The sequence below is a fragment of the Theropithecus gelada genome, chromosome 6 (genome assembly GCF_003255815.1).
Source record: "Theropithecus gelada isolate Dixy chromosome 6, Tgel_1.0, whole genome shotgun sequence".
NCBI lineage: Eukaryota > Metazoa > Chordata > Mammalia > Primates > Cercopithecidae > Theropithecus > Theropithecus gelada.
The window spans coordinates 105100597-105116558 of NC_037673.1; the positions used below are offsets into that span (position 1 = coordinate 105100597).

Here is a 15962-nt window from a genome sequence, read left to right on the forward strand (position 1 = left end):
ATGGATGGCATGCTCATATGGGATGCTTTGAGAAGAGTTTAATAAGAACTATTTACAAATGTGTGGGCTGAGTATAGAAAACTCTCAAGGATGGTGTGGTTCCCCAGAGACTATAAGAGCAGAAGCTATTACCACCTTTTGGCACGAAGGAAAATGGGGAGGGAGCAGTTTGTGGAACCTGGAGATCAAGACCACAGCTGTGGGAGCTGGCATTCAGCATCTCCGTTAGAGGTTGGTCAGAGTTCTTGGAAAAACATCTCACTGAAAGGAAAGCAAAAGGAAACTCAAAAGGCTTGTTGATCTTGACATAAGCACATGACTGATTCCCTTAGGAGTCTCCCAGAAATAACTAGAGGAGTGAGAAGGAAGAGGGATCATGCCCGTGTGTGAAGGTGAAGCCACAGCCTGTGAAATGTGTTATTGTTAATATGACCTATGCTGAGACTGGGCAACCTAGGGAGCTGGGGTCCCATTCTGAAATCACCGAGCCATGAGCAGTGGAGGCTTACATAAGAGCATCTGCCAGAACCTCAGCCAGCCCAGAGTAGTTCATGTTTTTGTACTTTGAGTTTTAATTCCACAAGTAAAATATTTCTCTTTAAGAAATCAGAAAGAATCGTCTCATTTTATTTTTGAGTAGTGACTTTCCAAACAACCAGATACCTAGCAGCTCCTTTTCCTTCCTCCTCCAGGCTTCCACTATCACCTTTCCCTTAGCTTCCATCTTTCCTTGTGACATGAGGAATTGCTGAGGATTTAGCTCACTACAAACCCAGCACTTCAACTTTCCTTGGGGGACAATTTGGCAGATTGAGCCCTTTTTGACTCATTTTTAGCCACTGATTTCTGATGCATCCTTTCTTCTTGTCATAACCAGGGAAATGTCAGGACCTTTGTTTTGAAAGACTAAATGGCACTATTTTTCAAGGTTGTTAATACCTTCAAGGTGGAATTGGGAACACTGAGTGCTTGCCTTAATTGTACCCACACCCCCAAGTTGGCATATAACCTGGAGGCTCTTTCTTGCAAAGAATACTTTTTGTGGAAATGATGCCAAGGAAGAATAAAAGTAGTTTATCAGAGGGAAGTGTTAATGCTAATGAAGAATTAGAATCACAGCAGCATCAAGCCAGGCTGGCACAGAGTAGGTGCTGGCTGAGTGTTACCTGAACAAATCTATCCTGCTGGAAAGTTGGGCTCTTATTACCATTGACATGAATTGTCCTGGACCAGGGCACCCAGGAGTCAGGACCATAGACCTAGCCTGCTCTATTTGATGACATCTGGAACAATCTATGCATTCACAAGGTGTTTGGTGGAGTTTAGAAGTTTCTTTTTTGTCATTCTTCCACCTATGCCATGACCTCTTCCTTTTTTTCTATCTCTGTGTCACTCCAGTTCACTTGTCTTCCCAATTTTGGCTTGTTTAGCCTTCATTCCTCAAACATGGCCAAAAATCCCATAGACTTTAAGAGCATGAAGATGCATTAGCAACTTTGTATTCCAATGCCCTCATTTTACAGATGAAGAAATTGAAGATTAATCATGTTACATGATTGGCTCAAGGTTATATAACTGGAATATTTATAATTATATGAGTGTAACTATAATTATTATATAAATAAGTGAAAATTAATTATTTACCATGTGCCAGACACTGCTAAAGTAATTTACAAATATCACTTAATCCTTTCAGTGACTGAAAAGGTAGGTATATGTGATGGTTGTTTTGATGTGTCAACTTGGCCAGCCTCGTCTCCAATTATTCAACCAAGTTGCTATTCTGGGAGGACTGGCATCAGGAAGATGGCAGAATAGGACTCTCTCACGCTTATCCCCCACAATTTGAACAACTACCCATGCACAAACATACCTTCACAAGAACTAAGGAATCAGGAGATTACAGCACCTGGAGGTAACACAGAAATAAGAGAAGATGCATTGAAGAGTGCAGGAAGAATAGTTTTACATTACTCTCACCACCAACCCCAGGCAGCACAACATGTAGACAGAAACCTCCTGTGTATGGGAAGAAGAATGAGGTGAGTACTGAACTTTGCCATTGACTCCAACACCAGGCCCCCCCAATAAAAACCAACAGTGGTAGGTCCCCATAGCCCCAGGTTTCAGACTGGTACCCACGGACTGAGCTTCCAGGTTCACCCCAGTTGCCATGGTGGATCCCATAGTTTCAGGCCTGCCCTGTGAATTTCATCTCCAGGCCTTTCCCACCTTCAGGCTGACCCCGGCAGCCACAGGTTCCAAACCAACCTCAGCACTGGGTCAACCTCAGCAGCCCTGAACTTCAAGCCTACCCTAGTTCCAGGCCAACCCCCACAAACTCAGGCTCCAGGCCACCCCCAAAGCCACAGGCTGACCCCCAGAGCCCAGACTCTTGGCCAGTATCCATGGACTGAGCCTCCAGGATTACCCTGGTGCCAGATCTGATCCTGCAGTACCAGGCCTGCCTGGTAGATGCAGTCTCTGGGCCTGTCCCACTGCCAGGCTTGATCCCAGTGACCCTAGGCCCCAGCACCAGTCCCAGCAGTTCCAGACTTTAGGCCTTCCACAGTGCCAAGCCAGCCCCCCATGGACTCAGACTGTAGGGCCACCTCAGGGCCAAGCTGGCCCCAGTGACCCCAGACTTTGGACTGCCACCAGAACCAGGCTTACCTAGAACCAGGCCAGCCCCTACAGCCCCAGGCTCCAGCCCAGCTCATTTCCAGACTATCCTTGAGCCAAGTTAGCCACTAGAGCCCCCATATTAAGTCTGTGCTTCTGGCCTTAGGCATCAGACTGGTACCCATGGACACAGACTCTAGGCCTGCCCAGTGCAAGGCCAGTCCCTGGAACTTCAAACTCTAGCAGCCCAGGGTCCAGGTCTCCTTCAGCAGACTGAGTTTAGGTCCACCCCAGTAGAGCATAATCCCAGGCCACCCACCACAGACTAAGGCTCCAGGCCCATTCCTACAGAGCCAGCACCCATACCCACCCCCTTAGACTCAGGCCTGCCCCAGTGCCAGGACAACCCCCATGGGTTCAGACTCCAGGCCCAACCCAGTGACCCCAGGTGTGAGGTCCGTCCGAGTACCTGGCTGGCTCCTACAGACTTAGGTTCAAGGCCCACCCCAGCACCAGGTCAGATATTATGGACCCAGGATCCAGGTCAGCCCCCACAGACATAGGATACAGGCGCATACTTGTTGACCCAGCCTCAAGGCCTACTTCTATGGACCCAGTTAGCAGATATACCCCCATGGTTCTAGGCTTCAGGCCCACCCACCTGCTGACCCAAGACCAGGACAGCTGACCTAAGGACTCCAACAACAAACCAGCCTATGAACCATGCCACACAGCCTACCTAGAATCTCTGAATGGGCTAAGTGGTAAAGAGCTTTCTTAAAGCCATTCTGTAAAGACTGCAGTAAGTTCTTATTTTCTCAATTGTGTGGACATCAATTTAGGCAACAAGAAACATGAAAAACCAAGAAAATATACCACCACCAAAAGAACACAACAATCTCCTAATGGCTGACCCAAAAGAACTGGAAATTTATAAGTTGCCTGGCAGATAATTCAAAATAATTTTAAGAAAGTTAGCACACCTGAAAATATACAGAAACAATTCAATGAAATAAAATAGACCAAAATTACCCATTTAGCAGTAAGATTATATTTTACAAAAACACTCTAGAACTGAAAAATATAGTGAATGAAATTTAAAATGCAATAGAGAGCATCAACCACAGAGTTCATCAATGTAAGAAAGAATCTGAACTCAAAGACAGACTATTTGAAAACATACAGCCAGAGAAGAAAGAAAATGAAAAGGAATGAAGAAAGTTTATGGAATTTTTTATGGAACACCATCAAAAAAGCTAATATTCAAATTGTAGGTGTTCAAAAAGGAGAAGAAAGAAGAAAGAGGTTGAAAGATTAAAAAAAAAAAAAAAAAGCAGAAAATGTAAATATCCAGGTACAGGGAGGCCAAAGATCTCTAAGAAGATTCAATCCAAACAAGATTACACTAAGACATATTATAAAACACAAACAAAAATGCAATAAAGTTGTCCTTCAGAAATGAAAGAGAGATAAGGGTTTTCCCAGATGAACAAGGTGAAGGAATTTATCATCACATGTCTTACAAGACATGCTAAAAGGAATTCAAGCTGAAAGGACACTAGTAACATGAAAACATGTTAAAGTATTAAACTGACTGGTAAAAGTACATAGTAAAATTCGTGGTACTCTAATACTGTAATGATAATATGTAAATCAATAATATCTTTATTATGAAGATGAAAAGAAAACTATTAAAAATAATAGATATAATAATTTGGTAAGGGATACACAATATAAGATGTAAATTGTGACAGCAAAATGTGGAGGGAGAGGAAGTAAAAGTGCAGAGTTATTTATGCAATCAAAGTTAAGTTGTTATCAGCTTAAAATAGCCTGTTATAACTATAAGATGTTTTCTGTAAGCCTTATTGTAACTAGAAAGCAACAATCTATAGTGGATACAAAAAAGGTAAAAAGTAAGGAATCAAAGCACACTGCTTGAGAAAAATCACCTGAACACAAAAGAAGACAGCAAGAGAGGTAGTAAAAAAAGAATCTATAAAACAACCAGGAAACAATAAAATGTCAGTAGTAAGTTCTTACCTATCAATTACCTTGAGTGTAAATGGATTACATTCTCTAACTGAAAGAGTGGATGAATGGATTAAAAAACAAGATCCAACTATATGCTGCCTATAGGTATATGTGTGTCACATTTAGTGTATATATACATGTATGTCACCCTTAAGGATATACATATGCTAAAAGTCAAGGGATGGAAAAAGATATTCCATGCGAATAGAAACCAAGAGATCAAGGGTAGACATAGTTACATCAGATTAAATAGACTAAGTAAAAAGCTATAAAGCAATACAAAGAAGGTCATTCTGTGGTGATTAGGAGTCAATTCAGAGGATATAACAATTTTAAATATATATGCATCTAACATTAGAGTACATATATATAAAACAAATATTAATAGATATTAAGGAAACAGACTATAATCCAACTGTAGGGGACTTTAGTACTCCACTTTCATGGACAGGTCATCCAAACGAAATCAATAAAAAAAATCAAACTTTACAAAAAATGAAACTAACAGACATGTACAAGAACATTCCATCCAACACATTCTTCTCAGGTGCAAATGATACATCCTCCAGGATAGATCATGTTAGGCCACAAAACAAGTCTTAAAGAAGATTGAAATATCAAGTATTTTTCCAATCACAACGGTATAAAACTAGAAATCAGTATCATGAAAAATTTTGGAAAACTCACAAATACATGGAAATTAAACTGCAACCAAACAATGGGCCAATGAAGAAATTAAAACAAAAATTAAACTACCTTGAGACAAACAAGAATGGGAACACAATATACCAAAACTTATAGGATGCAGCAATAGAAATTCCAAGAGGAAAGTTTATAGCAATAAACATCTACATCAAAAAAGATTTTATTTAAACAATCTAAAGTTGCACCTCAAGAAATTAGACAAAGAACAAGCTAAGCCCAAAGTTAATATAAGGAAATGAAGATCAGAGAAGAAATAAATAGAGCCCAGAGAAACAATAGAAAAGACCAATGAAACTAAGTTGGTTTTATGAAAACAAAATTAACAAACTAGAAATGAAAGGAGAAATTACAATACTACAGAAATAGAAATAAGGGAATACTAACACACATAAATAAATTAAATAATCTAATTTACACTCCAACCAACAGTGTAAAAGCATTCATATTTCTGCACATCCTCTCCAGCATCTGTTGTTTCCTGACATTTTAATGATCGCCATTGTAACTGGTGTGAGATGGTATCTCATTGTGGTTTTGATTTGCATTTCTCTAATGACCAGTGATGAGCTGTTTTTCATATGATTTTGGCCACATAAATATCTTCTTTTGAGAAGTGTCTATCTTTCACCCACCTTTTGATGGGGTTATTTGTTTTATTTCTTGTAAATTTGTTTAAGTTCCTTTAGATTCTGGATATCAGCCCTTTGTCAGATGGATAGATTGCAAGTTTTCTTCCATTCTGTAGGTTGCCTGTTCACTCTGATGATAGCTTCTTTTGCTGTAAAGAAGATCTTTAATTAGATCCATTTGCCAATTTTGGCTTCTGTTGCCATTGCTTTTGGTGTTTTAGTCATGAAGTCTTTGCCCATGCCTATGCCCTGAATGGTATTGCCTACGTTTTCTTCTAAGGCTTTTATGCCTTTAGGTCTTATATTTAAGTCTTTAATCCATCTTGAGTTAATTTTTGTATAAGGTGTAAGGAAAGGGCCCAGTTTCAGTTTTCTGCATATGGATAGCCAGTTTTTCCAACACCATTTATTAAATAGGGAATCCTTTCCCCACTGCTTGTTTTTGTCAGGTTTGTCAAAGATCAGCTGGTTGTAGATGTGTGGCATTATTTCTGAGGCCTCTGTTCTGTTTCATTGATCTATATATCTGTTTTGGTACCAGTACCATGCTGTTTTGTTTACTGTAGCTTTGTAGTATAGTTTGAAGTCAGGTAGCATGATAACTCCAGCTTTGTTCTTTTTGCTTAGGATTGTCTTGGCTATACGGGCTCTTTTTTGGTTCCATGTGAAATTTAAAGTAGTTTTTTTTTTCTAATTCTGTGAAGCAAGTCAGTGGTAGCTTGATTGGGATTGAATCTATAAAGTACCTTGGGCAGTATGGCCATTTTCACAATATTGATTCTTCTTATCCATGAGCATGGAATGTTTTTCCATCCGTTTGTGTCCTTCTTATTTCCTTGAGTAGTGGTTTGCAGTTCTCCTTGAAGAGGTCCTTCACACCCCTTGTAAGTTGTATTCCTAGGTATTTTATTCTCTTTGTAGTAGTTGTGAATGGGAGTTCACTCATGACTTGGCTGTTTGTCTATTATTGGTGTGTAGGAATGCTTGATTTTTGCACATTGATTTTGTATACTGAGACTTTGCTGAAGTTGCTTGTCAGCTTAAGATTTTAGACTGAGATGATGGGATTTTCTAAATATAAAATCATGTCATCTTCAAACAAAGACAAATCAACTTCCTCTTTTCCTATTTGAATACACTTTATTTCTTTCTCCTGCCTGATTGCCCTTCCAACACTATGTTGAATAGGAGTGGTGAGAGACAGCATCCTTGTCTTGTGCCTGTTTTCAAAGGGAATGCTTCCAGTTTTTGCCCATTCAGTATGATATTGGCTTTGAGTTTGTCACAAATAGCTGTTATTTTGAGATATGTTCTATCAATACCTAGTTTATTGAGAGTTTTTAGCATGAAGGAAGACAGTGTGGTGATTCCTCAAGGATCTAGATCCAGAAATACCATTTGACCCAGCAATCCCATTACTGGGTATATACACAAAGGATTATAAATCATTCTACTATAAAGACACATGCACATATATGTTTATTGCAGCACTGTTCACAATAGCAAAGACTTGGAACCAACCCAAATGCCCATCAATGATAGACTGCATAAAGAAAATGTGGCACATATACACGATGGAATACTGTGCAGCCATAAAAAAGAATGAGTTCATGTCCTTTGCAGAGACATAGATGAAGCTGGAAATCATTCTCAGCAAACTAACACAGGAACAGAAAACCAAACACTGCATGTTCTCACTCGTAAGTGGGACTTGAACAATGAGAACACGTGGACACAGGGAGAGAAACATCACATACTGGGGCCTATCAGGGTGTAGGGGGGTAGGGGAGGATAACATTAGGAGAAATACCTAATGTAGATGATGGGTTGATGGATGCAGCAAACCACTATGGCATGTGTATACCTATGTAACAAACCTGCATGGTCTGTACATGTATCCCAGAACTTAAAGTATAATAAAAAAATTAATTAAATAATCTGGAAGAAACATATAAATTCCTAGACACATAAAGCCTTACAGGACTGAATCATAAAGAAATGGAACATGTGAACAGATCAATAATAAGGACACTGAATCAGTAATGAAAAGTCTCCCATCAAAGAAAAGCTCAGAATCTGATGGCTTCACTTTTCATTTCCAAACATTTGAAGAACTAAAACAAATCCTCCTCAAACTCTTCCAAAGACTCCAAAGAATCAAAGGAGAAGAAATACTTCTCTCTATTTTATGAGTATTTTATGAGGGCAGCATTATGTGGGTACCATAACCAGACAAGAACATTACAAAAAAACTTAAAAAACAAGGTAGACTGTATCTGTTTATAGATGACATCATCTTACATATAGAAAACCCTAACTCCACAAAAAACTTTTAGAACAAATTTAGTAGTTTCAGGATACAAAATCAACATATAAAAATCAGTAGCTTTTTTATACAGTAACAACTATTCAAAAATTAAATCAAGAATCTAATCCAATTTATAACAGCTACAAAAAAAAAAAAAACACTTAGGAATAAATTTAGTCAAGAAAGTAAAAGACCTATACATTGAAAACTATAAAATGTTGATGAAAGAAATTGAAAAAGAAATAGATGTGTGTTCATGGGTTGGAAGATTATTAAAATGTCCATACTACCTAAAGTGAAATACAGGTTCAACACCATCTCTATCAGAATTCCAATGACATTTCTCACAGAAATAGAAAAAAAATACCCTAAAATTTGTATGGAACCACAAAAGATCCTGAGTAGCCAAGGCAATCTTGAGCAAAAAGAACAAAGCTGGAGCCATCACTCTCTCTAACTTCAAAATATTCTATAGACATACAGCAATCAAAACAGCATGATACTGGCATAAAAATAGGTACATACACCAACAGAACAGAATAGAGAACGCAGAAATAAACCCACACATTTATAGTCAATTTTTTAAAACAAAGTTGCCAAGAACACATAACGGGGAAAGGACAGTCTCTTAAATAAATAGTGTTGGGAAAACTAGATGTCCATGTGCAGAATAAAATTAGACCTCATCTCATAGCATATAAAAAAATCTGCAAATGAACTAAAGACTTAAACATAAGGCCTAGAAACTATAGAAAACTATGAGAAAACAGAGGAAAAGCTCTATGAGATTGGGCTGGGCATTGAGTCTTTTGGATACAACCCCCAAATCATAGGCAATTAAAGCAAAAGTAGACAAACGGGATTATGCCAAACTAAAAAGCTCCCGTACAGCAAAGGAAATAAAAGTGAAAAGACGACCTAAAGAATGGAAGAAAATATTCACAAACTATACATCCGATAAGGAGTAAATATCCAAAAAATATAAGGAACTAATAAAAAATACCCTCAATTGTAAGAGAATAACCCTATTAAAAATGTATAAAGGACCTAAATAGAAGTTTCTCAAAGACAGACATACAAGTGACCGGTTATGTGAGAAATCACTCAGCATCACTAATCATCAGTAAATGCATTTTAAAACCACAAAGATTACTTCACACCTGTTAGAGTCGCTATTATCAAGAAAACAAAAGTACTGGTGAAACTGTGAAGAAAAGGGAACCCATGTACACTGTTGGTGGGAATGTAAATTAGCACAGCCATCATGGAAAACAGTATGGAGGTTTCTCCAAAAATTAAAACTAGAACTACCCTGTGAAGTAGCAATCCCACTGCTGGGTATATATCTAAAGGGAATAAAATCTGTATGTCAAAGAAATATCTGCACTCCCATTTTTTGCAGCGTGATTTACAATAGCCAAGATATAGAATCAGCCTAAGTGCCCATCAGTGGATGACAGGATAAAGAAAATGTGGTATATATACAAGATAGAAAACTATTCTGCCTTTAAAAAGAAAAAAAAAAATCCTTTAGTTTGCAACAATATGAATGAAACTAGAAGACAAACTAAAATAAACCAGGCACAGAAAGGCAAATATCACATGATCTCACATGCAGTATTCTAAATCTCACATGTGGATTCTAAAAACATTGAACTCATCTATGTAGAAGAATAAAGTGGTGGTCACCAGAGGCCGGGGACTGGGAGAGAGTTAGGGAGGTGTTGGTCAAAGGATACAAATTTCAGTTTGGAAAGAAAAGTAGGTTAAAGAGATCTATGGTACAGCATGGTGACTACAGTTAATAGCAATGCATTCTTTAAAAATCGATGAGAGTAGATTTTAAGTGTTCTCACCACAAAAACAATAAATAATATGAGGTAATACATATGTCAGTTAGCTCAGCTGAGCCATACCACAATGTGTCATATTTCAGAACATGTTGTTCCTATTTTTATTTGTAAATTTTAAAAGGAAAAAAACAGTCATCTGTTGCCTTGAAAGTATTTTTTAAAGATGTAATTAAAGTTCATAGTTAGTTGACCTTAAGTAATGGAAATATCCTAGATTATCTGGATAGACCTTAAGGGCAGGGCTCAGGCTTCAGAGAGAGACATGGGGGTTAAAGGCAGAATTCCATGGACAGGACAGCAACTTCACTTTTTGTGACTGGATTTTGTACTTTTTTGGCCAGCCACACAGCATAAGCCAGTTCCGATTAATACATGTTTTTAAAACTATGTTTGCTACTGGTTCTACTTTTCTAGCTGGACCCAATGGATACAGTACTATTGTTATTATGCCCATTCTACAGATGGGAAAACTGAGGATGTGGAGAAATTAGTTAATATGTCCAAGATCACAGTTAAATTGTAGTCAGGATTCAAAGCTAAGCAGCCTGATTCCAAATCTAGGGTCTTATCCACCACTGCCTCTCCAGGCTACAAAGTGACGTAAATCATTGTCTTGCTCCTAGCTTGGCTATTTTTTTCATTAAAAAGTGCTTAATTAGTTATACATTAGCAACAGCAAGCCTGGAAGGCATGACGAACTGGGCTTAGCAGCTGAGGCGAGATAAGTAGAATAGCTCTAGGAGGGGAGAGAGAAACTATTATCCCCTCTGCTTTCTACTTGGGGCTGACCCAAGTTTGGCACTGGGGGATGCCTCCATTTTAAATCACATTCATAGTTTTCATTACAGGGTACTGGGCTTACAATTTATAAAGACTATGCTGAAATTTAGAATAACTGCAAGATTTGTCACATAAGTGTGACCAGGAAATTTATGGGATACTCAGCTTCTTCTCCAGGGAAGAACTCTACCAAATATATACAAAATGGAACGTGGAAACAAAAACAGACTATTACAAAAACAAAAACAAAAAAAGATGCGATGATACAATTGTATGAGACAAGCCTGTTGTATATAGACTTTAGCACCCTCAATGCCCTAGAAGTTGGAAGCTTTGTTCGGAGAACATAGAACTGTTTAATCTTCTTTGAGGATTCTTTACAGTTTTAGGTGCTTGGAGCTGTAAGCTCAGAGATACCTGTTTCTTTGAAGTTACTCATGGAGTGAGTGACTATTGATTGTCAATATGGGAAGAACAAAACGCAAGCAAATCATTTCTTTTTTCCTTGACTTCTAGAAATAAAAACTCCACAAAACACGTAACATAAAATTTACCATCTTAGTCATTTTAAAGTGTGTGGTTCAGCAGTGTTAAGTATATTCACATTATTGTTAAAATAGAGGTCCAGAATTTTTTAATCTTGCAAGTAAACTCTCTACCCATTACAAAACTAGTCCCCAGCAACCACCATCCTACTTCATATGTCTCTATGAATTCAACTAATTTATATGCCTCTTATAAATGGAATCATACAGTATTTGCCTTTTTGTGACTGGCTTATTTCACTTAGCATATGTCCTCAAGATTTATCCATGTTGTAGCATGTATCCAAACTTCATTCCTTTTTAAGGCTGAATAATATTCCATTGCGTGCGTACACTACATTTTGTTTATCTGTTCATCTGTCAATAGACATGGGATTATTTCCACCTCTTGGCTATTATAATGCCACAGTAACATGGAGGATATGTATATTTCTTCTAGGTCCTTTTTTCAGTTCTTCTGGATATGTTCCCAGAAGAGGGATTGCTGGATCACACGGTAGTTCTATTTTTTGTTTTTTGAGAGACCACCACACTCTTCCATAGTAGCTGCACCATTTTACGTTCCTAACAGTTCAGAAGGGTTCCAGTTTCTCTACATCCTCTTCTTTCCTTACCATTTAAAGCAAGCCTCTGTTTTAATATGAGAAGTTATGTATCTTTTCCTTTCCACTGTAGCATGAACACTTCTGCTCCTGTGACAAAGTGCCTCTTTCACTAATGAAAGTTTCACTGAACCACTTGCTGAGAGGGATGTGCTTTCTCTAATCCATAAAGGGAGATAATTGTCAAATGTGTAAAACGCAGAGAATCAGGCAGAGCTGCTGCTAGACTGGTAATCTTGGGTCTTAAATGTGCACCATTTAAAATTTCTTGGCTTCCTTCCTGAAAGACAAAGTAAAAGAAAGCAAAACCAACCTCAAGTTCCAGAGAAAGCAAAACAAGTTTCCGCTAACCTGAGGGGTGAAAGAAAGCAATTGCATAGGGTTATATTTGGACAAGCCTCTTTGCATTTCAATAGTGTGCCACCTACAAATACAACCAGCAAATGGAATTCAGGTTGAATGGATAAGGTGCAGCATCTAACTGAAGGATTGCAATACCAGAAAAACACGTATTTATTAGGAGATTACAGTTACGCTGCCTGTTTCTGGGAGATGGCACAAAGGTGCGAATGAGAAATGCAATGTTGGAGCCATATGTGCATTTACACCCAATCGTTCTGTCGGAATTCCACTAAGTTCCCCCAAACTGCCTTATTTGAGAAAATTGTGTCACTATTTACGTGGGTTCTTTTCTCTTGACATTTCCCTGTTGGTGCTCACTGTCACAGAATGTTATGTTTTCCGCCCTTGATTCAAGTCCAGGTCAGAGGCAGGTTAGAAACGAGTGACATATCCATGCAAAACAGACATTTCTAGCTGAGTTTTCTAGGTGATAACAACCTGAGAATCATTGTGATCCTCTACTCTTGACCAGAGACCCCTTCTCTCTATTCATTTTAAGTTTTCCAGGTTTTCCTGTGACATAAACAACCATGAGTAGGTAGAAATCACTACAAAGAAACCAAAGCAAGCTAATCCTCACTGCGTCCACAGCCAGCCTAGGATCACCTTGGAAGAGCCTAACCTCACGCCATCTGGTCCAAGAGATGAGCACATTGTCGTAAGCACACAGGCTCTGGGAGTGAAGGGACTGGCAACTGTGTGGCAGGACCGCCTCCCCAGCCAGCTCAGCCTGACCATCAGAGCTTCGCGAATGCACCTCAGCCTCAGGAGTATTGTGAGCACTTGCCACTGTTGAAGTCTCTGGTAAGGTGGGGAAATGGCTGGAAATATGAGAGCAGAATATTGAGCGTCCCAGTCAGTTTTCCCATCTCTTTTCCTGTGCTATTTGCCACCCATGAATCTTTTTTTGTGAAGTATTTGTTCAAATCTTTTGTGCCTTTATTATCAAAGGAAACAAGGAGGTAACCCACAGAATGGGAGAAAATATTTGCAAACGGTTCATCTCACAAGGGATTAATAACCAGAATATATAAGGAGCTCAAACAATGCTATAGGAAAAAGTCTAAATATCCAATTTAAAAATGGGCAAAAATTCTGAATAGACATTTACTTAAAAGAAGACATAAATGACAAACAGTTGTATAAAAAGGTGTACAACATCACTAAACATCAGAGAAATGCAAATCAAAACTACAATGAGATATCATCTCACTTCAGTTAAAATGGCTTTCATCCAAAAGACAGGCAATAACAAATGCTGGTGAAGATGTGGAGGAAAAGGAACCCTCCCTACCCTGTTGGTGGGAATGTAAAGTAGTACAATTACCGTGGGGAACAGTTTGAATGTTCTTCAAAAAACTAAAAACACATTGCTACCATATGATCCAGCAGTCCCACTGCTGGGTATATACCCAAAAGAAGAGAAATTGGTGTATCAAAACAGTATCTGCACCCCTATGTTTGTTGCAGCACTGATCACAATAGCCAAGATTTGGAAGCAACCTAAGTATCCATCAACAGATGAATAACATGGGACTCATTTACTAAAACAATTTTAAAGATGGCAGATTAGAGGTAGTGTTAACATGTGTTTCCCATTTGGAAAGATAAAATAGTGAGCAGAGATTCACACTCTGAACTTTTTTCCAAGAAGCAATGCAGGAACTTAAGAAAAAGAAATGAAACCAGAATCTTTGAAAGAAGCAACAAGCTGCAGCCTACTCCATGAGCCAAGTGAAAAACTGTAAGTTCCCACAGTGTGCGAGGGGGAGAGATTGCCTCCAGGTTATACATCCCCACCAGGGAATCTGGAAATCCGGTCCATGGGGGAAGCCTTAACCCTAAACAGTGCTGGAATTCATATAGGGAACAGTGGGGAATACGAAAGTAGGAGCAATGAGAATGGTCTTCTGCACTTTCCCAGTCTCCAGCATGGACCAAGGGAAGCCATTCCTGATTCTGCATCACAGGGGACCTCACAGAAGTCTGCCAACTAACTCAGGCAGCAGTTGCAGGTTGAAAGAAGCTCCCAACTGAAATTCACAATATAATCTTAAGTGGGGACGAAATCCCTTGGCCAGAACTGGCAAGTGAGTGGGAAGTAGTGTGCTGTAACCATGGGCAGAGGAGCTGGGCACTCCAGCTTTGTAGGCAGCTGAGGAGGGGCATGGTCTGAAAGCCACAGTTGCTGTCTCTAAGGGGAAGGCTTACGGCCTTGTCCATTTCAGTTCTGAGCATAGATGGCCGGGAAATTTAGCTAGCTACTGCTAGCAAACACTGTGGGTGAGAGACCTGCCTCGTCAAGTGTGTGGGAGCTGGGTGAGGCTTGCTGCCACCTGCTATTCCCAACTCCTTGCATGAACTCTTCTGTGCAGCAGAAGTAGCTACACTTCTTCCTGGAACATTACCCCAGTGGCCAGAGAACCTCCTGTCCCCTCAACCCCCACAGAGGCCTCTGCTTGCTCTGCATGTGGAGAGCCAGCAGACCTGCCTGACCCAGTCCCCACCTGGCTTTGCCCCTTTACCCACCCTGGTAGCTTAACACACAGAACAGAAACTTTTGGGAGCCCTGTAGCCCCACCCATCACCTAAGAAACCAGGATACCTCCCCTGGGTAACAAAAAGCAAGCACAAATCCCACCACTTCTACCACAGCTGGTGCTCTCTTGAAACACCACCTCCTCGCTGCAGGGAAGTGACAAGAGTCCATTACAGCCTCTACAGGTAGAGAAACACTGAACCCAGGAAGGGGAAAACTTGTGCATGGCCCTAGCTATCACCATTGCCTGCACTACCCTGGCTAACTAGGAGGTCTAAGTCTGTCCATGTAACCAGTTTATTACCAATACAGCCAACATTTGAGAAAGCCAACACACTAAGGCTATTTACAACCAAGGAATCTCATCAAGTCTACATCACTCCCCTACTGCCCCTATCAGAGCAGGTGCTGGTACCCACTGCTGGGAGACTTAAGGATTGGTCGCATCACTGGATCCTTTTCAGATATTCCCCAGCACCAGCCTGGAGTGTGGCAGCCCTACTGGGTGACTAGACCCACAGGAACAGCAGCATTCACAGTGTCTGGCCTTCAGGGACTCCTACTCCTGGAGGAAGAGAGAGGGAAACATATCAAGGGAATACACTTTGAGACAAAAGAATCTGGATGGCAGGTTTTGAGTCCCAGATCCTTCTGCTGGTGAAAAGTTTCTTTCAGCAGAGGCACAGGTTCAGTGCTGGGCTCAGCAGGGAAAGTCTGCAGCTCTCTGCTAACGGCAGCCCTGCTGCTCATGAAGCATCTTAGAGGAGACTTCTTTTCCACCTCAACTACCACAGCAGAAACAACTGGGGCTTCTCTCATGGGAGCTCAGCATGGGCACACCTACAGACAATCCTTTTGGAACACTTCAGGGTGACTGCAGCTCCACAGATGGAGTGCCCTCCAGGTTCAGGCTTGACTAAGAGGTACAGTCACAGTTTCTCTC

General features: G+C 39.9%; 1 long non-coding RNA gene across 1 annotated transcript in view; it reads right to left on the minus strand.

Annotated features, from left to right (window-relative positions):
• The window catches only part of LOC112626760, an 85916-nt gene that overhangs the window by 22356 nt on the left and 47598 nt on the right, over positions 1-15962 (minus strand). The window lies entirely within an intron of this gene.